The sequence below is a fragment of the Tamandua tetradactyla genome, chromosome 5, assembly GCF_023851605.1.
Source record: "Tamandua tetradactyla isolate mTamTet1 chromosome 5, mTamTet1.pri, whole genome shotgun sequence".
NCBI lineage: Eukaryota > Metazoa > Chordata > Mammalia > Pilosa > Myrmecophagidae > Tamandua > Tamandua tetradactyla.
The window spans coordinates 6,372,280-6,388,603 of NC_135331.1; the positions used below are offsets into that span (position 1 = coordinate 6,372,280).

Genomic DNA, 16,324 nt, shown 5'->3' on the forward strand with positions numbered 1-16,324 from the left:
CAAAAGAAAAAAATCACTATAGAACTATACCACACAAACAGTGAGTAGTGGGCTAACATTAATAGTGTCACTATAATATTGTTTCACCAATTGTAAAAAAAAGTACCGTACTAATCCAAAATGTTAACAATGGGGAAAACTGTGGTTGAGAAGGGGGTATGTGGGAACCCTGTACTTTTTGCACGATTTCTCTGTAAACCTATATGTAACTGCTCCAGTGGAAGAAATTAGACCTCTAGTAGCTTTAGTCAATTTGATGACCCATGGATTTTAGCACCTGTGCCACTCCTGGAGTTATGTTAATTTATTGTCTTATCTTATTCTCAAATTCCTGCACGTACCTTTCTCACAAGCTTCCAAAGGAGAAGGAGCAGATTCTAACTTCCTCCAGTGTCAGGGTCGCAGACCCACTCCTGGAGGATCAACACTGAGCAGAGATTATAAAAGCAGATGCACAGGAGCGAGGCAGGTAGCACAAATAGGTCAACGTAAGAGACCGGTGCTTTGTTTTATTTCAGCATATTAAACTTTAAGACATACCCTTTGCTTTTGCAAAGTACAATGATGGTCCTACTTTTTTCTTCTAAAACGTATTCTGTTATGGCCACCTCTCCTTTCCCTGAGTTGGAGAGAGGCATGGACACAGGGCGGGCCTGGTGACAGGTCCATCGGGAGGCGTCATGAGAAGCTGCAGGTAGCACAGCAAGTGCTTTGTGCCCTGGGAGTGGCTGGGACAGAGTCACGTCCCAGCCACGTGGTGCCACGTGGATTGTTGGTTCACTGTCTCCAATGAGTCTGTTCCCCACCCCCCACCCGCCCGAGAGGTTAACAGTTTGAGTTAAGTGAAAGCTGCCAATCATAAAATTGTGGCTTGAGTCCTTTTGAGTTACACGGGGAAACAAAACCCTTCGGGCAGCCAAACACTGTAGACTACCCTTTGCCAACCTCGGGAACTGATGCTGGGCTGAACGTACCATTACATGTCTGTGCTTATGGAAGCACCTGGGTGTGTGGAATTTCATCTTGAACAGATGTCCTATTCCATTTTTAGCTTACGATAGCACCGGGATAATGTATTAAGTATATATTTAATATATTCATTTGACATATACAAGACATATCAAGACAGGTGACTCAGACATTTAAGACATGGAAAGGCTCATTCGTTTGTATTTGCGATACATACTGTGTGACTGTCTGTCTGACACAGACTGTATATGCTGTGTCAACATAGAAGTTAATTTGGGTCGTGGTCATTCCCCAAGAATAAAGGATGATTAGATGGTTTACTTAGGTTTAGTGAGGATAGAAAATGCAAAGTTATGACCTGTTGTTAGAAAGATTCTCGTCCCCCTTGCTGATTTGCTTCTTCTCGTTAGCGCTTGTCAGCACGTCACTCATTTAATCCTTCTGTTGCCTGTGTCCCCTGCGGGAATCTCGGCTTCATGAAGGGAGAAGCTTTTCTCCTTGTCATTTGCTGTGTAGCCCAAGTGCCCGGAATCGAATCTGTCATCCTACTGGGCTCAATGAAAAAGTGTTGAATCATTTGCAGCCTCTTGGTGGGAAAGCCAGGAGTGGACACAATCTGCTCCTTTTTAGGTGATGGTGAGGATGGATCACCTCCCCTAGGGAAAGCAGGCCCAGGTCCCACCACCTGCCCTGCGGGTGTGGCCTCATCCGTTCACGGGACCTTTGAAGACATTACTGGTTAAGCTGCCCAAACTGAAGGAGGGTGGCCCTCTGTATGGGTGAGGTCCCCACGTGCAAAGGAAAGTGGACATGGCGGGAGAAGCTGCGGGGAGCGGTCAGGGGCTGGAACTCAGTGGAACCCAGAGGAGAACGGAGCTGCCAGCACGTGGGCTGCCATGCGATGGAACAGCCAAGGAACCCAAGGACCGTCCGCCAACCGGAAGATAGGGACCCCCGGAGCATGCCAGCCTTGCCGCCTCTGACACCCGGAGCCAGTTGCTTCCCATTGTGAGGCTTAGCAGCTGAGGAGCAAGAGCAGGAAGCTGACATCCAGTTGCCCGGTTTGTGTTGCTGGATTACAGTAAGACGTGTGAGGCTTGGTGAGGGGGCCGAGGGCCTCCTGCACAGCAGGCGGGGGTGGTGCTCACACCCACAGTCTCCCAGCTCCTTTCTGGAGGTGACCTGGACGTGGGTGCCTGCACCCTGCCCACGACAGAACGTGCTTGCCCTGCCACCCCCAGCGGGAGTGAGGCCGAGCCAAGCCAGCTGCCCAGAGCAGGAGGTGCTGCCAGCAGAAGACGTTGTGCTGGGCCAGCTTGGTTCTCTGGGCCTGGCATGCATTCATGGTGCACCCACTTTATTCTCGGATCTCTGAGAGTGTGCAGAGATGAAATTGGTTTGCAGTATCTCCTTCCCAAACTCTGCTAGGGATTTCGAAAGGTGATGTAGCATGGAAAGAGCTGTAATAGAGAGTATCCCTGGGGTGGCAACTGTGCTCCTGGGAAGGGCGGAAGTGGATGAGGAGAAAGCAGTGACTTGCTTTATAATTTGGTTTTTATTTTGTCAGTGCCCAATTTTTATTGTAAAATCACCTATAACCCTACAACCCAGAAGTAACCACTTTTTGCATCCCAATATGTACATGTCTAGAACTTCTTCTGTGCAAAGTGGTGGTTCTCCTTTTACTTAACAGTAGGTCTCATGACTGCTTATCAGTGGTTAAATTTTCTTTTCATTCTTTTAAATAGTAGTCCATCATTTGGATTTTCTCATACTGTTTTAACCCGTCCTCTAAGAGTTAGACATTTGTTTTCAGTTTCCCGTTTTCCTCTGAAAAGAATGCTGCCATGGACTTCCCTGAGCTACACTTTGTCTAAATCATATCTGTTTCCTTATGTTTCCTTAAACTACATTATTTTTCTTTGTTTTTATGATTTATTGCTATATTAGTGTTAAAGCACAAAAATGAGAAGTGTGGGACTCAAGAAATGATTACAAATTCAACACCCATGTATGATCCCCTCTCGGATACGGAATGAACACATTCCCGGCACCCCCCAAATTCTCCCTGTCCCAATTATGCATTATTCCTACCCAGAAGAAATGTTAGGCTCAATATTTAGATGTGAAATTATTATGTCACAAAGGCTAAAGGTTTTTGAAACACACTGCAAATGTCTTCTCAAAAAAGCTCTGTCTATTTACCTAATCTTTCTTCACTTGCCCCAAACGCAATTGCTGGAAACCGTATTTCATTGTCAATTTGATAAATGATGACCCATTAGTGTCTAATGTGCATTTCTTCAGTTACTAATGAGATTAAATGGTTTGCCGTATGATTGAAAGTGCTTTGTATTTCCTCTTTGATGAATGCCTATCCCTTTGCTTTGTGTGTGTGCCGATGCGTTTCTTGGTTCCTTGTTCATTTTTCCCACAGAGCCTTCCCCTGAGGCTGGGGTAGAACTTCTGCGTTTGGATGGGGAGAGTGCAAACGCCAGAAATGAACCTGACCTGCCTAGAATCGTTCCTCAGAAAATCCCTGGGCTGTAGCTGTGTGTATCCGAGTTCCTAACTGAAAGTCATTCTGATGTACAATTTCATTTGGCCTTCCAATCAATGGCCTTGATCAATCATGCTTAAAGATTTCTAAAGACATTTGTGATGCTGCAAATTGAGTATGACAGGGAGTTTAATGTATGTCGCATTTTTGGTGAGTAGGGGCAGGGACAGTTTTTAGAATCGTGTAAATTGCATTCCTCTCTGTCCTTTTTTGGTTAAATAGCACTTTCAAGGTACATGCACATACCACTTGAAGCGTATGAGACAACAGTTTTTGGTACGTTCACAGAGCTTTGCACCCATCACAATAGTCGATTTTAGAGCATTTGAATTACTCTTAAGAGAAACTCTACATCCTTTGTAAGTCACTCCTCATTTTCCCCCAGCTTACCCCCAAACCTAGGCCACCACTCATCTCCTCTGTGTCCCTCTGATTTGCCTGTTGTGGATATTTGATATAAATGGAACCATCCAATACATGGTCTTTTTGTGACTGCCTTTTCTTCTTAGAGTAATTGTTTCAAGGTCTAACCATGCTGTAGTATGTGACATAACTTAATTACCTTTTTATGGCTGAGTGATACTCTCTGCGTGGGTATGCCACGTTTTATTCATCCATCCATTGGCTGGCGGACTCGTGGGTTATCTCCATCTCTCGGCTGTTAGCAATAATGGCGCTATGAGCATTGCTGTACAGGTTTTTGGGTGAAGGTACGTTTTCATTTCTTCCCGGTAGGTGTCTAGGAGAGGAGTTGCTGGGTTATATGGGATGTGTTTCACCTTTGAGCAACATGCCTGATTGTTTCTCCAACTGGCTGCACCAGAGATGGTGAAATGCGAGCACATTCCCTCTGACAGGGTATGAGGGTGCCAGGTGCGCCCCCTTCTCTCCCACAGTTGTCATCTCTCTCTTTTTTATTATAACCATCATGTTGCATGTGAAGTGTTATCACGATGTGGTTTAGGTTTGCATTTTCCTGATGTCTACTAAGGTAGCACCTTTTTTTTCCCCATCTGTGTCAGCCATTGGTGTATATTCTTTGGAGAGGTGCATTATTCATGTAGTTTGCCCATTTTTAACCGTGTTGTTTGTCCTTTATTATTGACTTGTAGCACCTTGTCTTTGATTTCGCTCCAGGAGGTGGTGGTGGGGTGAAGGCAGAACGGCAGGGCTGGGCGTATTTTCCTCTCTGGTTTCTCCTCCTTGTAAGAGGGGTCCCTGCCCACCCTGCATGGGGAACAGCTCCAGGAGCCAGTGGCTGCAGCCCCTAAGAGGCCCCCTCCAGGGACCCTCGTGCCTGCTCGCCTGTCTCCTGTATTGGGGCTCCCCGCCTGGCCGGCAGCGGCAGCTGGGTGTAGGGTCCCTGGCAGAGGATGCGCAGGTGTCGGGAGGTGACCCCCACAGCTCCCCCCAGAGGGAAGGATGAGGGGGCTCCCGTGCAAGTGCCACAGCGAGGCTGTTGGAGACGGCACCTCCAACGGGCTCCCCTCCTCCGCTGCAAATCCCTAGGGTAGGAGCCACGTTGCGGCAATCTCATGGCTTCCAAGTTTGGGGATTTTAGTATTTTATAGCGCCTACTACAATTGGTTACTTTGAGCGTGGAAATGCATCTGGAGTATTGTACCCCAGATAAACCTCAGTTATAAACATAAGTGACTCATGGCTTTTTCCTAGGCTTGTTTTCCTTAATTATATGCGTGAATTTTACAGGTGATAAATGTAACAGCGGCTCCTTATTTTCAAAATGTGACTGTTACACCGATGCCTTTTAAAAACTTACTTGTAATGCACTTCCCCCTCCAAAAATATATATTTTCAACAGATGGTGCTGTAATAGCAGGAAAGTCACATGGAAAAAGAATGAAACGTATCCCCAACCTACAGCATAGAAAAAAAAAACAAACAAAAAAAGTAAAAACTTACATGTACGCATACATTTCTAGAGATGCATATGAAACAGGCAAATGTCCACTAGAAATATTTAAATTACTAATTTTTTTTGTTTTGATTTTGTTTTTACTCATTGTACATTGCATGGATAAGTAGATTTTCACCCCTCCCTGCTGCGTGTGGCCTCAGTCTCTCCCTCATGAGCCGCCCTTGGGCATGGGCTAACAGTTTTTCTGAGAATGTCTTCACTTCAGTCTAAATGATTTTATCCGCAGCATTGTTTTGCTTTAAGACTGTTCGGTGCTGTAATTGGAAATCATATTGAAGAATCAAGGCGCCTTTACACACACACACACACACACACACACCCAATAGTAGGAGCTCCCAGTTTAACTGTACGTGAATATTTATGATCATCACAATATAACTCTTTTCTGTGTTGCTTCTTAAATATATATTTTTTACATTGATGCACAATATTTGTAATTATGAGATTATATCTCATGGGGAAAAGTACTAAATCCAAGTCAATTTTATTTGCCTGATTATTTTTTTGCCAAACTATAAATATCGAAACGAGCACTGGGGTGGGGTTCTGGCAGACCTGTGTGTCTCCTGCAGACGTTGCTTGCCGTGTGGGTAAAAAGCGAAGGGAGAGAGCTGTGCGGGCTGCGCCGCTGTGTCCTGCAGTCCCGGGGTTCCCAGCCCAGCGCTGCAGTGGGGAGGGGCTGGCAGACCCTCAGGCCACCCCCACAGTGGGTGTGAGCGATCTGCACTTGGATGCAGGTGGCTGTGACTCCGCCCATGGTTAACGGGAGGGACCCTGCTCAGGTGGGGTGCAGGGCAGGGGTGCAGAGCTGCCACTAAGCAATTTCATGAGCTGCAGTTACTCATCTTCCCTGAGCCTCAATCATCTCATCTAAAAATGGGAATCACAACAGTTCCCGCCTCCCAGGGCTGCTCTGAGAAGGGCTTAATGGTGGCATGGCAAAAAGCACCAGCGTGCCTCAGTGATTAGGCGTCAGTGTCTGTCTTCCTGTTCCTTGTCATCCAGTATGACTGTTTCCTGGATGCCCCACCTGTAACACTGATGATATTTATTACGCAGCGTGAGATTAAAAGTGTGGGCTAGACCACACCCGATTTGGCCCTTTTGGCGGTGAGACTTGAGTAAAGTCATTCATCTCTTTCCTCAGTTTCCCCATCTACAGATTGGGAATGAGCAGCCTTCCTGGAGTTGGTCTGGACGTACAGCGTGATGGTGTGTGTAACACACTTAGAGCCATGCACGTTGGAAACATAGCACATCTTATTGCCCTGGCTGAAGTCACGGAGGGCTGTAAGAACCAGGACCCAGGGGACATAGGGTTTCAGACAGAGAGGACGTTCGTTTCTTCCTCACGCTGAAGCGCAGAGCCCCGGGGCAGCTCTCCCCTGGGGGGATTCAGGGCCGCAGCTGGCCATGGCCTCGGAATCTCACGGCACCTGCTCCAGCTGGCAGAGGAAAGAAGGGAGCCTGGGGGAGGCAGGGCACTTGGCAGCAGCCTTGCCCTGGAAGTGGGCATGCCTTTTTCCCTCCCGTGTTCCCAGCCAGAACCTTGCACACGGCCCTGCCTGGGTGCAGGGGGGTTGGGAAGAGTCAGCTGGGACTGGTCAGCAGCTTCCTGGCTGGACCCTGTGGAGAAGGGATGCTGGAGAACGGCTGGCTGCCTCCCCCAAGTTCCTTTTGTGAGAATCTCTGACAATTCTGAAACTTGGGGTCCTTATTTGAAAAGTGTGTCCCCTGGTTTTGGGTCAGGAGGAACACACCAGCCCCCTGAGGCCTCGGAGGTCCTCTGAGCTCTGGGAAGAAGGTGGGAACCCAGCCTGCCGAGAACCGCTGGGTGAAATGCAGTACATTCCTGTAAGAATCCGTAGGCCAGAGCCAGCCTCCAGGACCTGGGGTGCCCTGTCCTCCAGTTTCGGCTGAGCCCACAGTGGGGGGCTTGAGCAATAGTCTAGTTTCTGCAGGAAACAGAAGCCAGAAGCAAACCTGGGAAGCCACGAGAAAGTTGCAGCCTTGTGGGTGTCAGCATGAGTCACTGGCAAAAACTTCAGGGGCTGGGGAAAAAGATAAAGCGCAAATCACAGGATCGGATGCTTTCACAGTGGATTTGGAATCATTCAGCAACTTTGCCTCAGGAAAAATATATCAGTGACATACCTCAGAAAATATTTTTGCTACTTAGACTGAGGAGACGTTTTTTTCCTTGAAGAGGAAGCTTTTGTGGATGATGTTATCCATCTGATCTGATCTGATCCTAATGAGGCCAGGAGAGTACTTTATCTGTGTGCCCTGAAACTGAGGTGTTAAGGAACGTAACCTGTGTGCTGGAAGAGGGAAGGAAAAATAGGTCTTTGATTTTTTTAAGTTGCCGCTTAAGTTTCTGTGACAAAAATATATATATAAACATACATTGAGGCATCTTGTTTTTACCCCGTCTATCCCCATACCTCCTATGTGAAAGGAAACCATTCTGTGGATTGACTAATCCTTCCTTTGTTTTATTATGCAAATATAAGCTAATGGGAGTATATGTTTGCTTAGGTCCCCTCTCTCCATCTTCCCCTGAACTTTAGGGAAAATGTAGCCATCCTGGGTGTTGCTTGTTTCCTCCTGAGTGATATATCTTGGGGATGGGTCCATAGCGCCTCATACGCTTTCGCAGCTCGTGGTATTCCAGTGTGCAATATGCTGCAGTTGGCTCGTGATTTTCTTTTCCTTTTTATGCTTTTGACTGTAGTAACATATATACACCTCAAGATTTCCTACTTTTGATACCAAACAAAAGTGAGGTTCTCTGCGTGATGCACGTAACAGCCAATCTATGACCCTGGGGTTTCGAGGAGAGAAAGAGTTACTGCTAAGCATGAAGCAGGAGAACAGGTGGCTGAATGGCCCCAAAATTTGTCTCCCCTGGTGTAAGGGTTCAGAGTTTTTGGAGTCAAATAAGAGGAGATGAAGTTGTTACCGTTAAAATCGTAAGTCTACCGGGGCTGAGACCAGGCTAGAGACTATCACAATAGCAAGTATTAACATGCTTAGACTAGCTGAGCTTCAGTAATATTAGGTATTAACTTCTGGTTATTCTATGATATGCTAGAGAGAGAAAAAATCTATATAATGATTCAGGAGTCATAATCATTTTTTAATTCTTAATTTCTCAGTTACAATTCCTCCTTTTTGTTTTTGTTCATTCTTCAATCTTGAGGGAAGTCTGGGTGATGACTGTTCTAACTTTTTCATACTGAAAAGGGGTGTCAGCATTATGGGGTAGAGGAAAGAAACTGGCTGCGGTTCTTGGAGAGACTGATACCTCTGGGTTTCAGAACTTGGAGGCTCTGAAAAATAAATGGAATTGAATTGAAAAGTATAGCTTTAAGTAAAGGAATAGAAGTTTTATAATTAGATTATTTAAAACTGTATTACATAGGAGAATAATATTTTATAGATTTTAGATGGAGGGAGAGAGAGATTTTCAGGGGGTGACTCTTAAGCATTACAGAAGTAAGTTTTCCTTTCATTAGGCAAGACTCATACACTTTAGAGTAAATTAGGAGCCCCTATTGCTTGAGTGAATAGGAGGAGTGCCCCAGGGGGCCAGGAATTTATACTTCCATATTTTCTTTCCCCAGTCCCTCAAGGGAACTTGCAAATACTTTTTCATTTTATGCCCCAAAATGCATCAGGGAATTACATCGACTTGTACAGAATACTAAGATCTCATCCCCTATTCTAGGTTTCTCTATGCCATATAAAGCTGAATCAGGTTGATGAAATAAATTGACCAGACAGGTCAATTTTCTATGTACCATAGAAAATTTAAATTTTGGACAAAATTAACATCTCTTCCTTTAGTCCACACAGAAATTACAATACAGACAATATCGTCTTTTACCCTGTATTCTGATTTACCTTAGTCCTAACCAGGTCAGCCCCTTTCATGTCCCTGATGGAAGTATCATCTTTTTTCAGCTTCTTTAACAGTTGCTATATGGAGTAGTGCTGCTTCTTTAGTACTTCCAGAAGTGGAGAGCTTTGATTTTGAGTTTCAGGGAGTTACCAGGTTATACACAAATAACAAAGCATCTCAGAATGAGAGAAGCATTTTCTAAATGAAGCTAATTTCCCAAGATGAAAATATTTGACAATGGACTTATATTGGGGTGAATTGCAAACGGTACCAGAAGCTTTGTCCCATCTCACCTTTATATTGTTACTAGGGTCATGGTAGTTAACAGGTAGGACATAATTTACATGCTTGCCTTGTCTCACTTTTAAAGTCCCTTTTTGTTGAAGATGAAGTTCTCACTTGCAGCTGAGAAGCCTTAAGGTAGCGTAACTGACAAGGAAATCTGTCCATTTTCGGGATCTTTAACGTTCTAATGATAATAATGAAAACCACGACTAAAAGCATAACACTGCTGTCTAACATCACACAGGTCAGTATCAGGATATGATATGGATGGTGAGAACACTGTCACATCTGTAAGAGTTTTAGACAACTTCTAAAATAAATGAAGAACATTTCACCCATACAAATTTAACCTACAGCAGTTCAGAAAATCCCTTTTAATTTTGATAACGCTTCCCAATCACTCCTCATGTAATATGTTAAACTGTTTTTAGCATCTCTCTTTTACATGGTGGAAGAATAACTCCCTTGAAACAGTTTGAAATAAAAAAGATACCCATTAGGGTTTGATTTGGGGGAGGAGGAAAGGTCAAAAGTTGTTAGGTTTGAACGTTATGTTAAACAGGGAAATGGGTTGCTGTGAAACAATATTTGGTTTCTTATTTACCAAAGTGACAACAAAAAGTAAAAGAGTTAATAAGTTTGTAAGAAAAAGAGTTGGTGAGAAGACATCTTCTAAAATAAAGGATGATAAGGTCACCATAACATTAAGAAGGCTATTATTCTGAAACGACATAGAATCTTTCTCTTCTGGATAAGATAAATCAGGTGGCGAAGAAAAACTCTTTATAATCTTTCATTAAGAGCAGACCAACAATTTGCACGATTTTAACTGAGCGTTAACTAAAATTCAATGTGAATACAGTTTGGCACAAAACTTTTAAAAATATCATAAACAAGCCTATCAAATTTTTGGGCAGCATCAACCATGACAGAATTAACTTTCTCAAACACTCACAACTTTCCCCATCCACCCAGGCCTTGTCCTTACACATTCTCGAGGACAAAACTACACACTTTTCCTTAAAAAAGCACATCCTATAAATTTTACATACCACATACCTTAAGTCACCAAAAAGACCTTTGATTCTGTCTTTAAATATCCTACAAAACATAATTATTTTTAAAAATAGTTTGTGAAACTATTTTAATTTCATTAAACACAAACTTAAATTTTTTTACCATCTTACGGATGTAATAAATATAATGCTAGCTTAAAATTTTATCAGTATGCTCGTGTAAATTTAGGGAAAACAAACCCAAGGAAAATAACATTGTATTTGTTTGGCTCAAAAGTTGTCGTAAAAACTGGAAGAGGACTAGATTTTGTCACTGATCTTTATTTCTTTTTTTTTGCAGTTGTATTTGCTTTGTTATTCCATTGGAGGTTAAAAAAAGTCCCTTTATATATGTTAAACTTATGAACAACCTCAAATGTATACTGACTAACAAGGTCCAGAAAATATACTACAATTGTTCAATTTGTCCCAAGCATAAATGCAGAAAAACTTTTCCATAACTCTCAAAGACATTTTCCTTTACTTACTGCAATTTAACAATTCGGTCTTACTCAATTGCCCCCATTCCAGGGTTATTTATGTTTTAATAATGATTTATTGTGTTTACCATTGCAAAGGTTATCACTGGGAGAAAATACATGTAAGCGGGGCGTTCTCGCAGGACAACAGGACCTGTTCTGCAGCATTTCCCCCGTGCCTGCCATCGCCAGTCTCCAGGGGCAGTAGGAAGGATGCTGAAGCCAGCGTGCACCTCTCCCATCTCTCTGCACCCAAGTCTCCTCCCATCGCTGCCGTACCTGGTTCCTTCACCTGTGGACAGGTGGGAAGGGCCTCGGGGCACAGAGCCAGAAAGAATGAGGCCTGGTCAGTTGAATTCGATTTTCAAAGGTTTAAAAGAGGCTGGTGGGATTTAAGACCCATAAGGTGGCCGTGGTTGTGATGAGTATTTCTATGCCCTTCTTTTCATTGTTTTCAATTAGTACATCCATTTTGCCTAAAGCTGTGACACGGACCATTGGAAAAGCTTTTGCCGTTTCCCCAGGTGGTGGTCTCTCCCTTCTGCGACTCTCAGGGGATGCTTTCGTTTAATGCCCACGTTTTTCCTTTTTTCCAGTAATAAGCCCACTTTGGGTTACAGGCTGGTAAGGAGTAACTAAGCCTTCATGTAATTTGAGTCTTCACTCTAGAATGGGGTGTTATTTTCCCAGTTGCAGAAATCTGACGTGGAGAGTGGTGTGTGCACACGTGCGGAGCCCAGAGCCTCCCTGCTTGTCGCCCCCCTCTGCTAGGAGAAGACGATGAGCTGGTGGCTTAGAGGGCGGCCCTGGCCTGACGGAGGACCACAGCGGGTACTGGAGGGACAGACCATTCCTATCTCAGGCCCTTCACCTCTGGTGAATCTAGTAAAGGGACAGATGGAGGAGGAGGTAGGGCAGCATCTCCTTTCCCGATCTTTTGCTCCTATTTATGTGTTAAAGGGCAGAGGTGGGGCAGATGGAGGACTCAGAAGTTCCAATGGAGCCTCCGGATATGACCCAGGCAGGATATTTTTCCTTTCTCCACCAATATTTGCAGGTAAGATTGTGTATTTTCTCACTAATGTTGACTTTAAATTTTCTTTCATTGTAGCTGTATTGAGATATGCTCGCAAAGCCATCCAGCCCATTCAAAGTATACAATCGTGGCTCGTTTAATCACATCATTTGTCCATTCATCACCACAATACATTTTAGAATACTTTTCTTATTAAAAAAAAAAAACCCTAGAAACATCCCATACCCCTTGTCCCCCTATCATTGAGCCTGAGCATTTGTGTGGTGCATTTGTTACTGCTGAGGAAATACTTTTGTAGCGTGAAAACCAGGAACGAGGCTGCAGGTTAGAACAGGCTGAGACTAAGGATCCGTAGTTTCGGGAAGCAGGTTTTATTTGCTATGGCCATAGGGCTCAGCGAGTAACCTCTGAAAGTCTGAGCTCCGAACAAAAGGCAACCTTAGCTTTTATAGACTCTCTGACATGTTAAAGACAAGGCAAACAATTGGCTGATTTAAGCTGAGAATGGCCCAGAGCTGAACCGTTGAGGGGCCCCCACCCCAGGGATGACTTCTCTTGCCTACGTGCATCTTCACCAGTTCCTGAAGGCTGGAGGAGGGGGTTTCTGTACCAGGAAATGTGCCTTATCTCGCGTACCTGCAAGGAGAGGGGGTTTGGGGATTTTCCTCAGAGAGCACAGCTAAACCAGAAAGAATGGAAGGCCTGCCTGCTACGCTTTTAAAGATATTGCTGGTAACTAGAGTCCCTAATGTGCAATGGGTGCATTTTTTTGCACACCACTCTAATATTAGCTACTTGTACTAGTGACACACATTTGTTTTAGCTCATGAAATAATGTTTTATATTTGTGCTGTTATTCACAAGAAAAATACCCACCACAAGATTATCATCACATTTATTGCTTTTATATGTTATATTTCACAATACAAAATATAACATAAAAATAGCAATAAATTTCAAAGTACGTTATGACCAGTTGTATGTAATAGAACAGATTTCAAAATTTGGTGTGGTTACAGTTCCACAATTTCAGGTTTTTTCCTTCTGGAGACTAAAATATCAGTATAGCAGTAGAGCCGTCACACTCATTTCTTAAATCCTATCTTCTCTGTTACAACTCGTCCTCCTCCCACTCTTTAGGGGTGTTTGTGCTAAATCCATTTAATCTTTTCATGTTAAAAAGGGGGTGTCAACGATATGGGATAGGGTTTGGAAAAAGTTGATGTTCTTGGAGAGGTTGGCCCCTCTGGGTTTCTGGACATATCTGGCCTGTGAACCATATAGAGGTTGGTGGTTCTGAAAAATAATCTTAGCGTGTGAAACTTCTGTAGAATGTCACATAGAGAGCCCTAGGTGTTCTTCAGAGTTTACAGGAAATGTGTTGGTTGAGGGTTGTAAACCTCTGCAATTAGCACTATCTAGCTGAAGCGTGCATAAGAATAGCCTCCAGAATAGCCTCTCGGCTCTATTTGAACTCTCTTTCCACTGATGCCTTATGTTATTACATTTCTTTTCCCTCTTTTGGTCAGGAAGGCATTGTCGGTCCCACGGTGCCAGGGCCAGGTTCACCCCTGGATGTCATGTCCCACGTAGGGGAGAGGGCAAAGAGTTTCCTTGCAGAGTTGGGCTTTGAGAGAGGCCGCATCTGAACAACAGAAGAGGTTCTCTGGAAGTAGCTCTTAGACTTAATTACAGGTAGGCTTAGCTTCTCCCCTGTGAAATAAGTAGAGCAAGCATCAAGATCAAGGGCTTGGCCTGTCTCTCTAATGTCTGAGACAGCATCAGGTGTTTCCCCTGTGGGAAAGTTTGCTAGTTCTATCTTTTTTCTCCCGTCTGTCAAGGGAGTTTGCCAATACTTTTTGATTACCTGCCCAACATACTCTTGGATTATCTGGGTATTGCATTAAGCTATACAGAATTACCAGCCCTCGTTCCCACTCCGGGGCCCATGCGTTTGGGTTGTTTACATCAGCTATCCAGAGAGGTTGAGCTAGATTATGTACTTCAGACATAATTTTGGACAAAATTAACCTTTTGCTTTGGTCTCATACAGTAGATGAATTTCTAAAATACAGACCATATCATCCTTTACCCTGCATTCTGATTTACCTTGGTCCTGACCGGATCAGCTTCATTCTTATCACCAGTTGAAGCCTGATCTCTTTTTCGGTTCTTTAACAGTTGTATGCAGCAACACTGAACTGCAGAGCTGCAGGACTCTAACTCTGAGTCTCAGGTGTCACACAGGTGCCCGCAGTTCCAGGGAATACCAAGTTAGGCACAGATAGCACAGCTTCTCAGAATCTAAAAATAGCATTTGCAGCTCCAGACTAAATGTCACTGCTATAAAAGCTTTCAATCTAGGCCCCAATTATCTTTTAAGTCTTTTCTGAAAGAGACCATACAATATTTGTGCTTTTGTTTCTGGCTTTATCTTACATCACATAATGTCCCCACGGTCCGTTCACCTCATGGTATGGCTCGTGACTTCATTCCTTTCTGAAGCCGCGTTAATATTCCATCATATGTGTACACCAGAGTTCGCCTTTCTGATTCTCAGGGCATCCCTTAGCCATCTTCATCCACTGGGCATCATGTATAATGTCCAAAGTCAACAGTGTATGTCGCACATTATCCTCACTTAGTTGTGCAGTCAACGTTCTCAATTTTAGACACATTTCATTGCTCCAAAGACAAAAATAACAGAGAAACACTCTCTCACCAAATAGAAAATCCCAACCTCCCCTTAACTCTTGTCCCACCACCCCAATTATATACCCATGGTTTTGCTGTGGTACTGTTGATGTCTTCCTATTAAATATAGGCCATAGCATGCTATAGGAGTTTTCCCCCATGCCCCTCTATAATTGACCCTTCGTACAAGAGCAAACCTTTGCAGTAGTTCATGAACAAACTCATTTATATCTGTAGTGTTAATCCATGCTCATACATGGTTCTATACAACCTCTTTCAATCATGTCTGCCTTCAATATGACAATGTTTACTCACTGTATTAGTTCATAGGCTGCTGGAATGGTATATACCAGAAATGGAATGGCTTTTAAAATGGGAATTTAATAAGTTAGAAGTTTACAGTGCTAAGGAAGTGAGAATGTCCAAATTAAGGCACCAGCAAGAGTTACCTTGCATCTGCTGATCCCTTGCTCCTAGGCTCCATTGCTTTCAGCCTCTGTTCCTGTGGGGGTTCCTCAATTTGCATCTCTAGGGCTGGCTTTCACCTCTTGGCTTCCTTTGGCTCTCTCCAGGTTCTGGCTTGGTTAATATCTCACGGTGCTATCTGCTGGGCTCCAAGCATCTCCAAACATCCATGTCTCTGTTCTCCAAGCATCGATACCTGCTGTCTGTCAGCTCTGAGGCTTTTCTTGTTTCTGTCATTTCCAATTCTCTCTAAAATGTTTCCTCTTTTAAAAGACTTCAGGAAACTAATCAAGACCCACCTGAAATGAGTGGAGTCACATCTCCATCGAATCAAAAGGTCACAGCCACAATTGAGTGGGTCCCATCTCTGTGGAGATAATCTGATCAAAAGTTTCCAACTTGCAGTATTAAATAAGGATTAAAACAAATGACTGCCTTGGCAAGGTTGAATCAGGATTAAAACATGGCTTTTCTGGGATACATATTACTTTCAAACTGGCACGTTCATAAACCCACTAAGGGACTGTCCTCATTTCTATCCATTCCTTTACACTTAAGTTCAATCTCATTAGCTAACTGTTCACTTATCTCTAGCTTCTGTGTATCTCTAGGTCCCTGATATTCGACATTATAAGCCTCTGAGTTTACCTTTACCAAGGTTGTAATAGTGAAATCATACTGTACCTTGTCCTTTTGCATCCGGCTTATTTTGCTCAGCATTATGTCCTCAAGGCTCATCCATCTCGTCATTCCTTCAGGACATCATTTCTTCTTACTGCTGCATAATACTCCATCCTATGTCTATACCATACGATGGTATACCCCCTCGTCTGTTGATGGGTACTGAGATTGTCTTCATTTTTTGGCAATTGTGAATAATGCTGCTATGAACATCGGTGTGCAAATGCCTGTTTTGGGTCACTGCTTTCAGCTCTTTG

At 43.7% G+C, this 16,324-nt stretch overlaps 2 long non-coding RNA genes across 9 annotated transcripts in view; one reads left to right on the forward strand and one right to left on the reverse strand.

Annotated features, from left to right (window-relative positions):
- The window catches only part of LOC143683495 (uncharacterized), a 151,273-nt gene that overhangs the window by 66,476 nt on the left and 68,473 nt on the right, over positions 1 to 16,324 (forward strand). For all 8 annotated transcript variants that reach the window (XR_013175483.1, XR_013175481.1, XR_013175477.1 and 5 more), the window contains one exon: positions 12,152 to 12,248. This is a non-coding gene — a long non-coding RNA (uncharacterized LOC143683495). The remainder of the gene's footprint in view (positions 1 to 12,151; positions 12,249 to 16,324) is intronic.
- LOC143683497 (uncharacterized) overlaps positions 8,600 to 16,324 on the reverse strand; it is an 86,977-nt gene continuing 79,252 nt past the window's right edge. Inside the window, exon 4 of the long non-coding RNA XR_013175490.1 lies at positions 8,600 to 8,800. This is a non-coding gene — a long non-coding RNA (uncharacterized LOC143683497). The remainder of the gene's footprint in view (positions 8,801 to 16,324) is intronic.